The sequence below is a fragment of the Lutra lutra genome, chromosome 4, assembly GCF_902655055.1.
Source record: "Lutra lutra chromosome 4, mLutLut1.2, whole genome shotgun sequence".
In the NCBI taxonomy this organism is placed as follows: Eukaryota; Metazoa; Chordata; class Mammalia; order Carnivora; family Mustelidae; genus Lutra; species Lutra lutra.
In genome coordinates, this window is record NC_062281.1 from 14,351,173 (window position 1) to 14,370,252 (window position 19,080).

Here is a 19,080-nt window from a genome sequence, read left to right on the forward strand (position 1 = left end):
ATCACAGCCTGAGCTGAAACTAAGAGTCAGAAGCTCAACCAACTGAGCTACCCAGGTGCCCCAACAAATACATTATTAATCCAAAGAAACAAAGGTATCCTCCTATGTTTTTTCTAAAATATTTCTTGTTCTTGCTTATACATTTATGTCCATAATATCTCTGTGGAGTTCATTTTTGTGTAAGGAGTGAAGGTATACATACTCATTTATTCCAGAACCACTTGTTAAATTCCTAATACTATTTAATTTACTCATCTACCTTTTTTATCAATTATTGAGATATGAGTATCCACATATATCTAAATACGACTGTGGATTTGTATATTTCTCTTTTTCTTTTTTTTAGTTCTATTATTTTTGGCTTAATGTATTTCAAGCTCATTTATATAAAATATTATATAAAGTACATTATTAAATAATAAAGATATAACTATCATTTATCATAGGATATATGATATCATATATCATAACAATTATGTTTTCTTGGTGAATTGACCACTTTACCATTTTGAAATATTTTCCTTTATACCTGGTAACATTTCTTGTTTTGAAGTCTATTTTATATGAAATTAATAGAGTTGCTCCAACTTTCTTTTGATCAGTGTTAATTTTAATGATAGAAATATATTTTGTCAGTCTTCCAATTAGCGTGTGCAATAGGCAAAGGTAATTTTTTATGCCTAATTGTGCATTTAGAAAACAGATCCATTTTTCGTCCTTCCAAAAATGTTATGCACTATGAACTTATATGAGGAAGTCCCAAATGCTGATCAGAAACCCATTATGTCCCTTCCTAATCTTCAGTAGAAAACTCACCCTTCAGCTTGCCCCTTTTGAGAAGTGAATAAGTGATGCCTCTGTCAGGCTAAGAGGAGAAAGACAGAAACTAATGCTCATTTTCAGACTTTGGCAGGGTAAATTTAGGTTTATAGGAAAACCCCTCTATGAAAGGTAAGTCTCAAAGAAATATATTACCAAATAATCTTCAATTGAAAAGTAATCTGTCCAAAATACTACATCAATACAGAAATTACCTTAACATTATCCTAAACACATGGTCTTGCCAGCCAGGAAGGTAAACAATCTTCTGTCACATTAAGGCTGAGCCTTTCTTTGGGGTGATTTAATTATGTTGATGGATAACTTTTATTAGTGTTTTCTCTATGGCAAGCACTATGTTATACATTTTACATACATCATTATCGCTTCTCGGCCTTTTGGCTAAGATCAAGTGTAGTACATTTTACATACATCATTATCGATTACTCCTCAGAAAAACCCCATGAGATAGGTACCACTATTCTACTACTGTAATTGTCTTTTCACAGTTTAGAGAATGGAGCTTTAGAGATACTAAATAACTTTTCTAAATTTATCCAGATAATAAGAGATATTCTACTTTAAGTCTCAATCTCATTGCTATTTAGCTCTAACATAATTGAGTTAAAGTTTGCATAGATATAGAGTTTGAGCATGTATCTGTGTGTGTGTGTGTGTGTGTGTTTGTGTGTGTGTGTTTGTGTGTGTGTGTGTTTTGTGGATGTTATTGAAAAACATGCACCGTTGGTTCACATTGACTTATCTATCAACTGAAACTCCCTGTACCTATATATGACTGTGTTTTAGTAAACTGGCATATATATCTACTTATCTTTTGAACTTAAATGTCTAACTACAATTTGCTCTATCAGTTTTAAGTATGTCATTAAATCATTCCACAACTTTGCCTTACCATAATTTTTTAAAATTTATTTATTTATTTGAGAAATAGTGAGTATGAGTGAGAGGAGCAGAGGGAGAGACAGAGGGAGAGAATCCACAGGCAGACTCCATGCTGATCATGGAGTCTGACATGTGGCTCGATCTCAGTCCCCTGAGATCACAACCTGAGCTGAAACCAAGAGTGTGATGCTTAGCCAACTGAGCTTTCCAGAAACCCCTACATTTCTGAACCATAATTTAATAATTTTCTCCCACTCCCCTTTGTCTCTCATTAAGTTGGTATTTTTTTTTAAATGAGTGCACTGGACCATTGCTTATTAATCTCATTTTAAGTTAGAGTATATAAGATTATAAAGGGTTAAAAGCAGCAATAGAAATATTTATTCATATATGTGTATATATATATACACATATATATACATAAATGTGTATGTATTTATATATGTGTGTGTGTATTTATATATATAATATTTATATTATATATATACACATATATATGTGTATGTATTTATATATACACACACATATATATGTGTATATATATATACACATACATATATATACATGTATATATACACATACATATATATACAAATGTGTATGTATTTAAAAAGTGATCTCTAGGGGCGCCTGGGTGGCTCAGTGGGTTAAGCCGCTGCCTTCGGCTCAGGTCATGATCTCAGGGTCCTGGGATCGAGCCCCGCATCGGGCTTTCTGCTCGGCAGGGAGCCTGCTTCCTCCTCTCTCTCTACCTGCCTCTCTGCCTGCTTGTGATCTCTCTCTGTCAAATAAATAAATAAAATCTTAAAAAAAAAAATGATCTCTAATTGCCACCTGTGTGATGAAAAGTCCCTGTACAAAGAGTGGGTCCTAAGTCCTAAAGTGATCTCACACAGGATCCAGTGTGTACAGTGTACAGTGAGTTCACATTCTCCATTCACCTGAATGGTCAGAATAAAAACCATTAAAGCTGGGAGAAATCTCAGAAATCTTAGAAATCCGATGCCATTTATGGTAGTCAGGAGAGGCTATATTGTGTTTCCTTAACAAACACGCAACCTCAGTGGCTTAACACATAAACATGTATTTACTGTTTTCATAATAGATTGTTCCCACTGAATCTTCAGTATCTCCCTATGGCAACTATCTTCCATGTGGTAACTCAGGTATTTCAGTCTGGTACCATCTTGTGGCTCCTTCCTCTCAACCCATACTCTCCACAGTCACTATAGCAAGGGCAGGAAGACCATGAATCTGTTCTTAAGTACACACATCACTTCTGATCACACCTTGTTTCACAACTGAACTACAAGGGAAGCTGAGGAATATTGAGGGGCATGTGGAACATGTGGAAAGTAAAAACTATCTATCCCACGATATTACTTTAAATATAATCCTATAGATCCTTTGTAAGTTGAAATGTTCTCCCAAAATCACTGGGTGAAGATGTTATCCTGAGTTCAGGGCAGTGCAGTGTCGCATCTCTTTACCTTATAAGTATTCTACAAAGATCTGTTCTCTACTTACTGGAAATCCACTTTGTTATTGCCCCCATTGGCTGCCATATTTTTTTATATCTTTGTTTCTAAGGAAATTATTATTTTATTGAATATATTACTTTAGCCTCCATTCTGGAATTGTAATAATAATTGTTATTATTAAACAATAAAGTGCCAATTTTTGAAGACTACATACTGTCTATTATGCTAAGTGTTTTGTACACATTATTTCACTTAATCCTAATAATATATATGAATTAGGGGGCACCTGGGTGGCTCAGTGGGTTAAAGCCTCTGCCTTCGGCTCAGGTCATGGTCTCAGGGTCCTGGGATCGAGCCCCGCATCGGGTTCTCTCTGCTCAGCAGGGAGCCTGCTTCTCCCTCTCTCTCTGCCTGCCTCTCTACTTGTGATCTCTCTCTGTCAAATAAATAAATAAAATCTTTAAAAATATATATATATGAATTAGATGCTATTATCTTTATAGATGAGGAAATTGGGGATTAGAGAAAGTTAATTAATTTATAATCCATCTCCTTTTACTCTTATAGGAACAGAATCCCTAGACTACCTGTTTCCATCCTTGTATTATTCTATCATCTTTTGCCTCCATGACTTTCCTGTTCTGTCTAGATTTTACCAAAGCTAGGAAATAAGCCCCAGACCACCCAGGGCTTAGACTCAAGCAGAAAAGACTTAAGTAAGATCCAGGCAGCTAGCCAAAGGACATTACTAAGCAACCGCCCCTCTTTTCTATGTACTTTTATTTGAATTTTCACAAGGATATGTCTGTGCCTGGGTGGTGAAGATGGGATGGCTATAAAAGAGAAACTTTCATTGCAGGCCAGGAGAAAGGTATGTTGAAGATCAAACACACATACCCACACCCCTCAGGTACAAAAAGAACAAAGGAGCAAAGTTCCTTCAATGCCAAAAATGTACAGAAGAGGTAACTCTTTCAAATCTGAAAATAAATAAAATGAAATACCTCAAGCTTGAAACCATGAAGGTGGACAGTCCTGGAATAAACCAAGATTGAAATGGGGAAGATAATGTGAATCAGTTCAAAGGAAATGAGAAGAGTCTCACAAAATAGAACAGAATCTTCAGTGCTCTCATAATTTGGTAGGGTTAGTTGGCCCTTCATTCATTCAACAGTCATTTGCTGAATAATCTATGTGTAAGGCACCGGGCACATATTGCTAGGTTACCTGGCATTGCTCCCATCAGAAATAGACCAAGTAATGCTGCATTTTCATAATTGAATGGAGGTCACTACAGTTATAATCTTGGTCACCAATGCATTGATTGATGGAAATTAAGCTGTACTGAGACTACTTAGATCCAAGCTCATAAGCTGAAAGCCAATCTTATAACTTCATCATTTTGTCTTCTAGTTCACTCCTATGGCCCCTAGACACACAAACACCTCGTTAAACAGTAATGCACTGCCAAGATCCCCCTTCCACAGTCAGAGACTTGATTGCCCCAGCTGCTGGAAGTGTTGCTGGCAGACAGTCCTTATCTGTCAATCCTTTTTGAGAGTACCTCTTCTGAAAGGAGTCACCTTGTCAGAAATCCTGCCATCTATGACTGCTTGATGCCTGGGGATAAAGGCCCTTTTGCCCCAACTCAGGACACCTCGGAAGGGCAATCTCATCTTCAAAATTCCCCACAGTGTAAACCAAGGATTCTATTGAGATTGCACTGCAGCATGACATCTCCCACTTCTGAATTGTACTTCCTTCCCTTCCCTTCCACGTGTGTTGATTCCAAAAACACCCCAGAAGAAAACAAGTGCATGCTAATTTCCATATCAGACTCTTTCCTAGGGGATTCAGCCTATCACACAATCTCTGCTTGGGACACCACCAGCCTGGAACCCAGCCTGTTCTTCTTCCTTGTCCTTTTTCCCCAATGTTGGTTAAATCACAGAAGTGTCTTTGTCTGATTATCTCATCTGATCTGCTCTGCTCTCTTTAGTCCTTTCTTCGTACTGTCTCTTTCAAATTCTCATCTTACCACAATCTTTATCAGAAATTAATCTCTTTGTGTTTTGCCTATCAGGTCAGCTAGAAATCTACGTTGTACATACCAACACTTACAAGAATCTGTATTTGTTCTCAGTGACAGAAGACCCCTGAAGTCTTGAGCAGGGCCTACTAAGGGGCAGGGGTGAGATAGAGCCTCTAGAACATTCCATTTGAAGGCCCTCAAACAACTCTAGAAAGGCAGAAAACTTTGAAGACAATAACTACAGCATGAGGTATCAAGTAATAAAATTTGTAAAAAGAAGGACAGATAGCATTTGAAAATTTAGAAGAGGAATTTCTAGCTGAGAGATGATAAAAAAAATCATCACAGAATGAGCAATATTTTAGTTGAACTTCAAAAACTAAGAATGATTTATGCATGAAATCATGAGAAGAAACTGTTTCTGGATATGAGGAGAAGAACAGTGTGAACAAAGACACAGAGGGAAGAGAATATGGATTATGTAAGGGATGCCAGCATGATGCCTGGAGTATAAAGTATTTATAGAGGAGTAGTGAGAAAGAAAATTGAAAAAAATCAGCTGTGATAAAAGTATTCCAAAATTTTAAAAAATATATATGAGTGGACAGAATGTAGAAATTCTTTGTACTTGGAAATATGATACCATGCTAAAACTTTAAAATTGGGTGAACAAAAATGGGAAGGGTGTTATGTTATCCCCCTTCAACAAATAAATAGAATAGCATGTGTTTCTAATGATATTTTTTTCACCAGACCCATAGATTTCCATGTCCAATTTTGTGTTTGTGTTTTGTTTGTTTGTTTCATTCATTGGTTCGCAGGGAATCATTTGGAAGTACTCAGATAGGTATAAAGGCAAAAGTTTGACCTCTCATTAAAAGGATACTGGAGGTGCCTGGGTGACACAGTCAGTTGAGCATACAACTCTTGGTTTCTGCTCAGGTCATAATCTCAGGGTCATGAGATTGAATCCCTCAGGACTCCATGCTCAGCACACTCTACTTGAGAGTCTCTCTCCTTCTCCTTCTGTCCACCCCCTACCCAATAAAAGTAAATAAGTGTAGATTCAACAATACTTCATGGTACTACCTTTTCACCCAGTCACTTCACCTAGAGTCCTCAAAATAACTCAGTCCCTTCCTCTTCTGAAACTAGCACATAAATCTCTGGGCTGAAAGACTCAAGCTCCTTGAAGGCAGAAACTCTGTATGAATCATCTTTATGATCCTAATACTTACTAATAATAAAACGAAACATGCTCACTAAATACCAGCTTATTAAATGAATGAATTACCTGGCCCGTTTAATAGCTAAAACCTCCATGATACAGAATCCTCCTTGAGGGAGATCCATTGAGTCTGGAATCTATTTGCATATCTAAAAAATGTATGTGTTTATAAGCCACAGAGAACCACTTTTGCTCTTCAGGTGAAATGAAGATTTATTGGAAAGATAACAGAGTTGTCACAGATTCAAATGAAAAATTAAACACTTTAATCTCCGAACCACAAGGATGTCAGCATTAGCAGTTTGTAGGCCTTTTTGCCCAACTGATGACCACAATGTGACTACTAGTCCCAATTTCTGTGTCTCTCACTGAAATGCCAAATTCTTAAGTGGGAGAGTTTGATTGTTCCAGATTAATAAACAGGCCCCTTTCCTTACTTCAACGTACCTAGGGATTACAAGGTAAGAAGGAAATGGCTGCTGGGAGGAGTCCTCTGGGGACAGGTAGCACTCCCGGAGGGTGCCTTCTCTATCCTATCTGCCTCATGAATGCTAACACTTTCTTCTTAATATGATCATGTCTAATATATAGAACTTACTTCTATGTGTCAAATGCTGCCTAGGGTTTCACACACATTCACTCATCCAATCCTCAGAACACCTTAAAATGTGGCACAATGTTTTTATCCTTTCAAAGATGAGGAAACTTAAGTATGATGAAAATAACTCATGTGAGATTATCCAATGACCATTTGACAAAGCCTGGATTCAAATCCAGACATTTTAAATTTATGAGCATGCACAATTAACTAATATGCTAGAAGGCTAGGAGTTGGAGCCATGCAATCTATCACCAGGCTCCATATAAGGTTTGGCCTCAGCAGCCATATTAGAAACTCTTCAAGACCCGTCACACATCTTTCTTTTTTTCAAGTCCCAACAGTACCAAATACAGAGCTGGGTCTTGGGAGGCTCTTAATAAAACATGTTGACCCATTCCATAAAATTGGCCCCACCCACCTTGTCAGTGCTCACTTCTTGTCCCTTCCAGACCAGCCACACATTCCTTCTTTCCTTAAATCTGCTGTGATTGGGTTTAAGCTGTACCCCACCACCTCTATTTCCTAGAGACTTCTAATTACACTAATATTTGGAAAATATGGGTGTATCTTTTAGTCATTAATTTATTCATTTAACTGTGCTTACCAAGGGCCATGCAGCTAAAAACTGCCAGAAAAACAAGGTCAAATAACCTTAAGACACTGTCCCAAAAGAAAACCACATAGCAGATGAGAGAGAAAAGAACACTTAGGCCAAATATCACACATAACAAGTTGCATAGAGAACTTCCACCATCTCCCACCCTCTATCCGCTTACCCAACAGTATCTGTACTCAGTGTTAGAAATCTACCTTCCCTGTCACTCAGATGAACTCTGCATGCCTCAGGTTAAATCCAACCCCCACCTTGTACAGCAGACAGACCATCTCTCTCCCCTACCCAAGGGTATATCACTCCAATAATGCAACACACTCTCTTCTATCATCAAGTTTTCCTATCTGATGGATTCTTTCTTCCAGCATACAACCAACTTATTCTTCCTTCAAAAAAGGGGGGGGGGGATAAAAAACAAACAAACAAACAAAAAAACCTCTCTCCCTTAAACCCATTCTTGGGACTATCCAGCTATCCCAGATTTATTTTTTTCCCTTCATAGCAAAACTCCTAAATTTTACCCAATTCCTCACACTCTCTCTTACACTCAGTCCCATTTGACTTTTGCTCTATTGCAACCACCTAATGAAAAGGATTAACAAGCTCAGTCCTCATCTAAACTGATCTGTTAACATGTTTTTAAGAAGACCCTAAGGCAGATGGTTCTATGGTTGTTCTGTCAGAATTATTTCCTTTAAACAACTGAAACCCACCTGCTTGTAATTTGCACCAACGTGTCTCTACGTTGACTTTTGGAACATCACTGTTCCAACCTACTCTCTCTCTTTTTTTTTTTTTTTAAAGATTTTATTTATTTGCCAGAGAGAGAGAGAGAGAGAGAGAGAGAGTACACACAATCAGGCAGAGGCAGGCAGAGGCAGCGAGAGAAGCAGGCTCCCTGCTGAGCAAGGAGCCCGATTCGGGACTCGATCCCAGGACCCCGGGATCATGACCTGAGCCAAAGGCAGCGGCTTAACCAACTGAGCCACCCAGGCATCCCCTACTCTCTCTCTTAAAAGCAGACTTAACCACTTTTGAAGTCAGATCTATGTCCCTATACTGAAATCCTTTTTACTTAAACATCACATATACTTTGTGTACTTCTGAATATTAGTAGAGTCAATCATGATATGAATGCAGAGAGGGATAGATTATTTGAAAACTATTCATTAATTTATTTGCTCAACCAACAGATGTTTCTTAAGTATCTACAATGTGTTGAGCACAATTGTGTGCACTGGTGATACACAGCAGTGAGCAAGACAGATGTAACACCTGCCTTCAGGGAGCTCATGTGATAACATCACTCTAGGTTGTTCTGGTGTTTTATAAATATTAATGTTTACATTTAGTGGGACGATATTCTGAATTATGACCTCACACATTTTTTTTCACCTCCAAAATTCCCTGGTCTCTGCTTTCCTCACTTCTAAGCCAGAGGCTAAAGAAAGAGGACAGAAAATAATCCAAAAGGAACAATGAATCAAGTTGATGTCTTTGAGTTCCAAAGTAGATTACTTTTTTTTTTTTTGCCCATAGCAAAAACAATAGTCATGAAAATGATCTATAGCCAATTATTTGGGAACTTTCCCAAAATCTAAGTTTTAAATAATAAGAGAATAATTTGTAGGACTCAGAACATGGAGTCTATATAAGAAACCTAAAATGGAATGCACCGGAGTCAGCAGTTAGTGAAATTCTAAACCTCATTCATCCAAGCCTGCAAAAAATAGTTTTGCATTATTTCTACAGGGTTTGGAGAGTAACTATGGCCAGGTCGTCTTTTCTTCCTTGTTGAGAACAGTGGAAACATTGATGTCAATGACACACGGGGTTTCACAGATGCTAATGAGCTGTATTCAAGGAATACATGTTCTTTTATATTCAACACCCCTACCACTCCTGCTGGTATTCTCTATTTGATTATTACTATTTAACACTCTGTCACAATCAAGAGCTACATTTGAGAAAACAGTCCAGTCTAGATTTGAACTCTAGCTTGAACACACACTAGCTCTATGACTTTAGCATATGACCTATTTGCTTTGTGCCTCAATTTCCCCATCTGTGATAAGTATACCTATTTTACAAAGCTGTCGGGAAAATTGGATAATGTATGAATTTTCGAGGCTTACCTCGAAAGTAATAAGTAATAGCTTAATCTTGTTTATGACATATTTTTAGTTTCCTACAATAGGAGATCTGGTAGGCCATCACAACTTCAAGAGAACTGGTGCGCACCACTTTAAGCAGCTAAGAACTGAGCCAAATGGATCACTTTCCTCTAGAAAGGTAATCACTTCTATTAGGTTCTCTACTCACTTTCTTGCTCTTGCTTTGTTATGAAAACTCCATAAAAAACACTTGAATCCCATACTAAAATCTCTAAAATGATTTCCCTTTCTGCTGTCATGTCACTATCTCAGAACCTCTGGGTAGCCATGATAGTGGTCCACTTCCAATGGGAGCAAGTCATGCCCCCATATAAAATCCTTCAATAGCTTCCCACCATAACCTCCAGGCAAAGTCCAAGCTCCTTTGCAAGGCAGATACAACCTTCCCAATCTGACCCCAGCTACTTTTTAGCTTCATTTCACACCAATCCCCACTCTCCAATCTCCTCTAGAAATAAATGCTTATCTTGTCCTGCACAGAAAATGTTTTCCATCTTTGTACCTGTGCTCACGTTGTTCCTTCAACCATGAAAGTACTACTTCTAGTTCATGCCTGACTAACTCATCAGTTTTTTTTAAAAACTGAAGTCAGATGTCATCTCCTACAGGAACCCTTCATGAGCTCCCTGTGTTGAACTGTTCTTTCTCCTTTGTTCCGTGTTGTCTCTAGTCACTTTCCATGTCCATTATCACCTTCACACAGTCATCTAAATTATCTGATTACAGACCTAACAGACTGAAAGCTCATGGAAAGCTGGGAAATGTCTTAAAGAGATATCCAGTGCCCAGCACAATTGACACATAAGTAGCTGCTTAATAATAATTTCAAAAGTCCTGGACAATGCATCAGATGACCTTGTATCTGGTTCCACCTTTTCCATGAATTAGTCACATTATTTTAGTTAAATTACTGAAATTTGAGGATGTTTCCTCATATCTAAAATGGGCATACTTCCCTTAACTCTCCACCATGTATCTGGTCTCCCTACTTTACTGTGAAAAAGCAAAATAAATTAAATAATCCCTGTTATTTTTTAAAATTGCAAGATGCTATGCAAATACAAAATATTTCTAGAGCAAATATTTAATTTGGTTGGAACCATTTGAGATCACTGTAAAAATATGTCAGAGATGTAACTAAGCTCTCATTCCTTTCAACTGGAATTAGGAACAACAATAACAACAAAATCAATCACAGAATGTGAAGTTTCTCAGAGAACTTTGTTAAACTCAAGTAAATGAATTACAAACTCAGAAGGCTCTTAGGAATTATTCATCTCTGTTTTTATAAAGGAAGGATTCTGAGATTTGAAGATATTATGAGCCTGGCTAAGAGTTACTAGATTGGGACACATATAAGACCCAGGCCTCTGTGTCCCCTGTCTAGTTCTCTTTATAATAAACTGACCTGAATCTAGATTAGATATCAATTAATTCATGCATGGACAAAATACAATATAGGATAACTTTTATGTTTTGGGTTTTAAAAATTCTGAAATCATTGCTGAGTGAAATAAGTCAAGCAGAGAAAGTCAATTATCATATGGTTTCACTTACTTGTGGAACATAAGGACTAACATGGAGGACATTAAGAGAAGGAAAGGAAAAGTGAAGTGGAGGAAATCGGAGGGGGAGATGAAGCATGAGAGATTGTGGACTCTCAGAAGTGAACTGAGGGTTTTAGAGGGGAGGAGGATGGGGGGACGGGTAATCCTGGTGGTGGGTATTAAGGAGGGCACATATTGCATGGAGCACTGGGTGTGTTTTATGAACAATGAATCTTTGAACACTGAAAAAATTAAATTAAATTAAATTAAAATTTAAAAATAGGGACGCCTGGGTGGCTCAGTTGGTTAAGCAGCTGCCTTCGGCTCAGGTCATGATCCCAGCGTCCTGGGATCGAGTCCCACATCGGGCTCCTTGCTCGGCAGCGAGCCTGCTTCTCCCTCTGCCTCTGCCTGCCACTCTGTCTGCCTGTGTTCACTCTCGCTTCTCTCTCTATGACAAATAAATAAATAAAATCTTAAAAAAAAAAATTTAAAAATAAAAAATACATAAAAAATAAATAAATAAAAATTCTGAAATCTTTAATAATGCCACATTCTAAATCTAACCATCCATAAATTATTCACAAAGCTAACTTTTAATGTATTGATATAAGGTCCCAAGAATGCCTCCTCAGAGAGCATAAGGTTTGGGACTAATTCTCCTTTTGAAGCAAATAGTGGTCACATCTTAGTGCTATTGGGAGTGACTTGGAAACAGTCTGTTTTCAAGTGACAACTGCCTGTTACTGGGGCCCTCAATCCCTATCCATTGTCTAGCCTATTCACCACCATCTCACAGGGAAGCCAGCTTTTCTCATTACAAAGAATCCTGTAGTGAGCCCAGTCTTGGTGACTTTTGCAACAGAGAATTCCCAACAAAAGAGCTGATTCAGCCTGTGGAAGGAGCTAGAAAGCTGAAGTTGAACAGCGGCTCTTAGAGAAACCTTTCTGTCTTTCAGGAGCTGTTTGTGCACTCAGCCCCCATGGAACCCAAAATGATATTTGGCCAGGTAATAAGCAGACTGTAGTTGGAAGGATTCAATCATTTCTTTCACCCAAGTGCTAGTTATTGTTCCAGGTGCTAAGACTAGCACAGGGAAGAGGAAAAAGTTCAGGCTCAATTATGACTTCTTTGGGATGGCTTGCTTTCTGTTTATCAGCAGTGGAACAGAAGTGTAGATGTGGATTCTGGTTCACTTTTCCATTAAGTATTGATAGCCGATGTAACTCTCAGCTTTAATTTCCACATCTGTAGAATAATAACTGCAATCCCTGTTTCTGAGTATCTTTGGAAATCAAATAGGATCATTGGTTTTCCTGTTCTCTGAAATGCATGAAAATTTACAAATCAGTATGTAAAAGCCTTACTATCTCTGTTCCACACAGTGTAGCTCCAAATAGTCTTTCCAGATATATCTACTCTTGCCTTCCCACAGAGAGCCCCTCCTCAGCCAAACTCATCTTCATTCTCCCTCATCAAACCATATATTTTCTTACCTCATATTCTCTGCTTCTGCTGTTTTTCCTTCCTAAAATGCCCTTCCCTTTATGTCTGATGCTCTTTTTCAGAGACTGAAAACTCAGTCCCTATGGGAGCTAGGCAGGTAACATAAAATCAGTGAAGATCACTTGATACAGAAGAATAGAGAGCTGTAGGGATGGCAGTAAGAGGAATTGCACTTTTTCTGAAGTTGCTGCTCACTACCTGTTAATTACTCCAGGTGAAAATCAGGTTCATTAGGACCATGTATATCAGTACAGTTGATTGTGTCCCACAGGTCTCTGAGACTATTACTTTTTATTCTTTCATTCTTTTTTTCTTTCTGTTCCTTAGATTGACAATCTCAATTGACCTGTGTCAAGTTTGTGGACTCTTTTTTGACCATTTCAAATCTGCTCTTGGCCTCCTCTCATGAATTTTTAATATGGGTTATTATATTTTCCAACTCCAGAATTTTTTATTTGGTATTTTTATGGATCTGAAACCATACCAAGTGTGCTCTCTGACACATAATAGAATGAAATTAAAACTTAATAACAGAAATTGGGGAAATACAAAAATACAAAGAAATTAAATAACCATTCCTATTGTTGAACCAATGGTTCAAAAAAGTTCTATTATAAACTACTTGAATAAATGAAAAATTAAAACACAAGATACCAAAAATTAAGCAATACAGCCAGAAAAGCGATTATCAGGAAATGTAAATTTCTGAATACCTATTGTGAAAAAGAAGTAACAAAGAAAAAGAAAGAAGAAAAAACATTTCAAATAGGCATCCTAAACATACACCTTAATAAACTAGAAAAAAGTGCAGACTAAATCCTAAATAAGAAGGAAAGAAATAATAAAAATTAGAATGGGAATAAATAACAGAAAACAGAAAAAACAACAAAGAAAACAAAAATAATTGGTTCTTTGAAAAGATCAACAAAATTGGCAAAGCTTTATCAAGATTTTTTTTTTAAAGATTTTATTTATTTATTTGACAGACAGAGATCACAAGTAGGCAGAGAGGCAGGCAGAGAGAGAGGAAGGGAAGCAGGCTCCCTGCTGAGCAGAGAGCCCGATGCGGGACTCGATCCCAGGACCCTGAGATCATGACCTGAGCCGAAGGCAGCGGCTTAACCCACTGAGCCACCCAGGCACCCAGCTTTATCAAGATTGACCAGAAAAAAGGAGAGAAGATTCTGACTACTAATATCAGAAATTAAAGGATCCACCACACTGATCTTATATAAATATACTATATAAATACACTTATATAAATACATAGAAATAACATAAACAAATTATGCCAACAGATTTGATGAAGGGATGCACTACAGGAAAGACACAGCCTACAAAAATGGATTCAAGAATAAATATAAAATCTAAAAAGCTCTATAACAAATTATGTCATAGAGAAAAGAAATTCAGTTATGAATCAAAAAATTTCCCATGAAAAAAAGTTTATGACCACATGGCTTTATGGATATATTCTACCAAATGTTTAAAAAAGAATTAATAGCAAATTTTCATAAACTTTTCCAAAGAATAGAAGAGGAGGAACTTTTTCCAACTTATTATGAAACGAGTTTTATACTGATACCAAAACCAGATAAAGACACCATAACAAAACAAAACAAAACCATTAACCAATATTCATTATAAACACAGATGTAAGAATCTTCAACAAAGTACTAATAAACTAAGGCTAGCAACATGTAAACAGAATTGTGCACTTTGACAAAGTAGGATTTATTCCAGGAATGCACAGTTGTTATAATGTAAGAAAATCAGTGTAATGTACCATATTAATAAAATAAGGACAAAAAAATGATCATTTTAATAGGCAAGAAAAATTACTTGACCAAAAAAAAAATCTTTTCATGACAAAAACACTCAACAAACTAGGAAAACAAGGGGCCTTTCTATCTCATTGTCATAAGAGCCATCTATCAAAAACCTGCAGCTAGCAACATTCTTAATAGTGAAAGACTGAATTCTCTCTCCCTAAGATAATGAAAGAGAAATGATTGTCCACTCTTGCTACTCTATTTACTCTATTTAACATTGTAAAGGAGGTCCAAAGCAGGGCCATCAGGGCAGATTATATATGTTTTTAAAAAAAGACATCTATATTGAAAAAGAAAAAAATAAAACAATCTCTATTTGCAAATGTCATGATGTCTTATGCAGAAATTCCTAAAGAAACTACAAAAATTGCTAGAACTAATGCATGAGTTCAATGAGTCTGCAGGATATAAGATTAATATACAAAATCAATTTAATTTTTATACACTAGCAATGAACAATTCAAAAACTGAACTAAGTAAAAAATTGTATTTACAATACACCTAAAGAAAAATACTTAAGAATAAATTTTACAAAGAAATACAAGACTTGCCCACTAAAAAAACACAAAAAAATCATTGAAATTATTAAGAAATTTTTAAGAAAGACAAAACAAGTAAGTGGAACAACTTCCCATGTTTATGAGTTGAAGAGTGAATATTGCTGTGGTAGTAGTATACCCCAAGCTGATCCACAGATTCCACACAATCACTATCAAAATCCTCGCTGCATTATTTGGAGAAATTGACTGTTAATCCTAAAATTCACATGGAATTGCAAGAGGTCCTGAAAACCACTATTAAAGAAGAAAATGTTGAAGGGCTCACACTTTTTGATTCCAAACCCATTACAAAGCTACAGCAAACAAAAGAGTCTGATATTGGCAGAACAATAGACAGTAAAACTAATGGAATAGAATTGAGAGTCCAGAAACCCGTGTTTTTACAGTCCATTGAGTTTTAACAAGAGGGTCAAGACAATTAAAAGAAGAAATAGTCCTTTCAACAAATGGTGGAGGGAAAACTGAATATCCACACACAAAGGAATAAAGTTGAAACCTTACCTCACTCTACGTATAAAAATTAAAGTAGATAATAGGCCTAAATGTAACTGCTAAAACTAAAAAACAAAAACAAAAAAATTTCAGAATAAACACAGAAGTGTTTGTTACAGTGGATTAGGCAATGGCCTCATGGATATAACACCAGAAGCACGTAACAAAAAGGAAAAAAATATATGTATATATACATACATTTTTGACTTCATCAAAATTAAATGTTTTTGTACTTCCAAAGATATCATCAAGAAAATGAAAAGACAATTCGAAGAATAGGAGAAAATGTCTGATAAGGGATTTAATATCCAGAATATATAAAAAATTCATATAAGTCAACAATAAAAAATATAAATTATCCAATTAAAAATGAGCAAAGTCTTTGAACAGACATTTCTCCAAAGAATATATGCAAATGGTTAATAAGCACATGGAAAGATGCTCGGCATCATTAGTTACTGAAGAAATTAAATCAAAACCACAATGAGATGTCACTTCACATCCATTAGGAAGCCTATGATCAGATAAACACTAATAAATGTTGGTGAGGATATGAAAAATTCAAAATCCTCATACATTGCTGCTGAAAAAATAAAATGGTGCAGGCTTTTTGTGAGAGGATTTGGCAATTCCTCAAAAACTAAAAACAAAGTTACTCTATGAACCAGCACTTCTACTCCTAGCTGTATACTCAAGGGAATTAAAGATATATTCCCATAGAAAAACATGTACACTATTGTTCACCATAACCTCATTTATAAGAGCTAACAAGTAGAAATAACCCAAATATCCATCAGCTAATGAATGTGTAAACAAATATGTAATAACTGAACAATGGAGTATTATCTGGTTATAAAGACAGGTGAAATGCCTGCTCATGTTACAAAAATGATGAACCTCGAAATATTATGTTCAAATGAAAGAAGCCAGACAAGAGGCCACATGTTGTATGATTTCATTTGTATGAAATGTCCAAGACAGAAAAATCCATAGAAGTAGAAAGTATATTTGCATTTTTCAGTAATTAGTAGGAAGGGACAATGGGAGAAAAACTGCTAAAAGGTCCACAGTTCTTCTCTGGATGATAAATGTTTTTGAAATTAGATAGTGGTGAGTGTTGCACATTCTGTGACAACACTAAAAACATTTAATTTTACCTCTTAAAGGGGTAAATTTTATAATATGTGAATTACTTATCTTTAAATCTGATATTTTTCCAATGTTATTCATTATATTCCAAAGTCCAATACAGTATTTTTGGCACATGAGAAAACTTTTTTTTTTTAAATAAAATCTTTGGAAGGTGGTGTTGAGTTAGATGCCTGGGAGTGAGGGCACCTAAGGAGGGTCAGGTTTGGCTGTTTAAAACACAAATATTTATTTCTAGTCCTTCTTCCAGAGTGTATAATGGAGAATGATTGAAGACTGAAATAATTCCAAGAAGAATTTAATACTTCAGGACAAGAGACATAACCTCTTCTGGTCTTTTAATTCCTTAACAATTAACTGAATTTTTAGGTTATATCACAGCTCTAAGTCACCCAAGAGCAAGAAATAAAAAGATAGAAGGTCTGGGATAGCCTCCTTTCACACCATTTTAGAAAGAGCACAACCTTGGGGAGTCATTGTATGCAGCTGCCTTTCTCAGGAGTGGTTCTACAAAGAAAGTCAGACCCCCATGAACTATCAAATAATCTCAATGATGTACTACTGTATTTCCCCAAAGCTACCATTTATGATGAACTTGGCTTTCTAAAAATGTTTAAAGAACATTTGCAAGTAGGGAGATTTTAGAAGATGGGCAGTCAGGAGTTGAGAGATAGGCTGAAGATACCAACTTTAACCCTGCATCATTCATGCAGCAACTGTACTCAACACACATACAACAGATGATCACTAAATATGTCTTGAATGGATAAAAATGTTGAATGAATTAAGCACATATTCCGACAATCCATGAAAAGTCTAACAACCATGAGTTCTTTGTATGGAGAAGTAATATTTTACATTGCAGATTCTTTTTTGGAAGGGATTTTAGAAATTATCAGATTAAATTTCCCATTTGTGTTTGAATGTCACTTTCTTTATCTTCTTTAAGGGTTAACCTAACTTATATTTGAATGTATTTCCTGACGTTGAATTTGTGAGGTCTCAGGATGGTTCATCTTTGAAGATTCGACTATTTATTCTGCATTTAATTATCTAATATTTACTAAGGCCCACTTCAGAATACCAGGCATTAGAGATAAAGTGGTAAGTAAACAAAAGAATAAGATGAAGTCTCTGCCTTTATGTAGTTTTCATTCTAGTAGGGTAAGGAGAAGAGACTGAAATAAGTGAACAAAATGTATTTTGGTTGATGATAAGAGCTATAGAAAAATAGAATAAAGGTAATAGAGAATGCTGGGGGTGAGTGCTATTTTATATGTAGTGGTCAACGTAGGACTCTCTGATAAGGAGATATTTGAGCAAAGGAAGTCTAAATGTTTAGACTAAACCAGTTCTGCCACTAATTTGTGATATGGCCTTTAGCAAATCACTGTCCCTTTTTTTTTTAAGATTTTATTTATTTGACAGAGAGAGATCACAAGTAGGCAGAGAGGCAAGCAGAGAGAGAGAGAGAGAGAGGAGGAGGAGGAGGAAGCAGGCTCCCTGCCCAGCAGAAAGCCCAATGCGGGACTCGATCCCAGGACCCTGAGATCATGACCTGAGCCGAAGGCAGAGGCTTAACCCACTGAGCCACCCAGGCAGCCCCTCACTGTCCCTTTCTATGATTCAGTGTGTTTGTATATAAATAATTGAATTCTAGGTTCCCTTCTAGGTCAATATACAGTCATGCAAAGGAAATGGCCATTTTTCAAGGACAAGTGAAATATGAGTAAATACAACGCAGCTATATAAGGCACGGGGGAAACTGCTGATCATTTCCTGGTCTGTAATAAAATCTCCTCCATTCAAAGTCAGTTAACTCAAGGTCAGAGTTTCTCTTCCTTCTCTTTCTTCCTCACCTGGAATGTTTCTCCCTCACAGTTTGTACCCTACAGAAGCTTCTGTCATGGTGAATTTTTTCTTTCCAGAAAGGATTCAATTGGCTTTATTTCAAATTCAGGAACTGGGAGAAATCACAGACTGTGGCTAAATTCCTTCAGGAGGGTCTGAGATATAGTCTAGTGGTTTTCAAATTTGGCTACATATTAGAGTCCTCTGGGAAGCTTTTAAAAAAACCCAATGTCCAGGCTGTGCCCCAGAAGAATTAATCAGAATCTCCCAAAGTTTAATATCCCTCAGGTG

The 19,080-nt window shown here is 36.5% G+C and overlaps 1 pseudogene; it reads left to right on the forward strand.

Moving 5' to 3' along the window:
* The first annotated feature begins 1,201 nt into the window (after positions 1–1,201).
* LOC125099367 (uncharacterized) lies at positions 1,202–1,284 on the forward strand (annotated as a pseudogene).
* Positions 1,285–19,080: the final 17,796 nt, after the last annotated feature.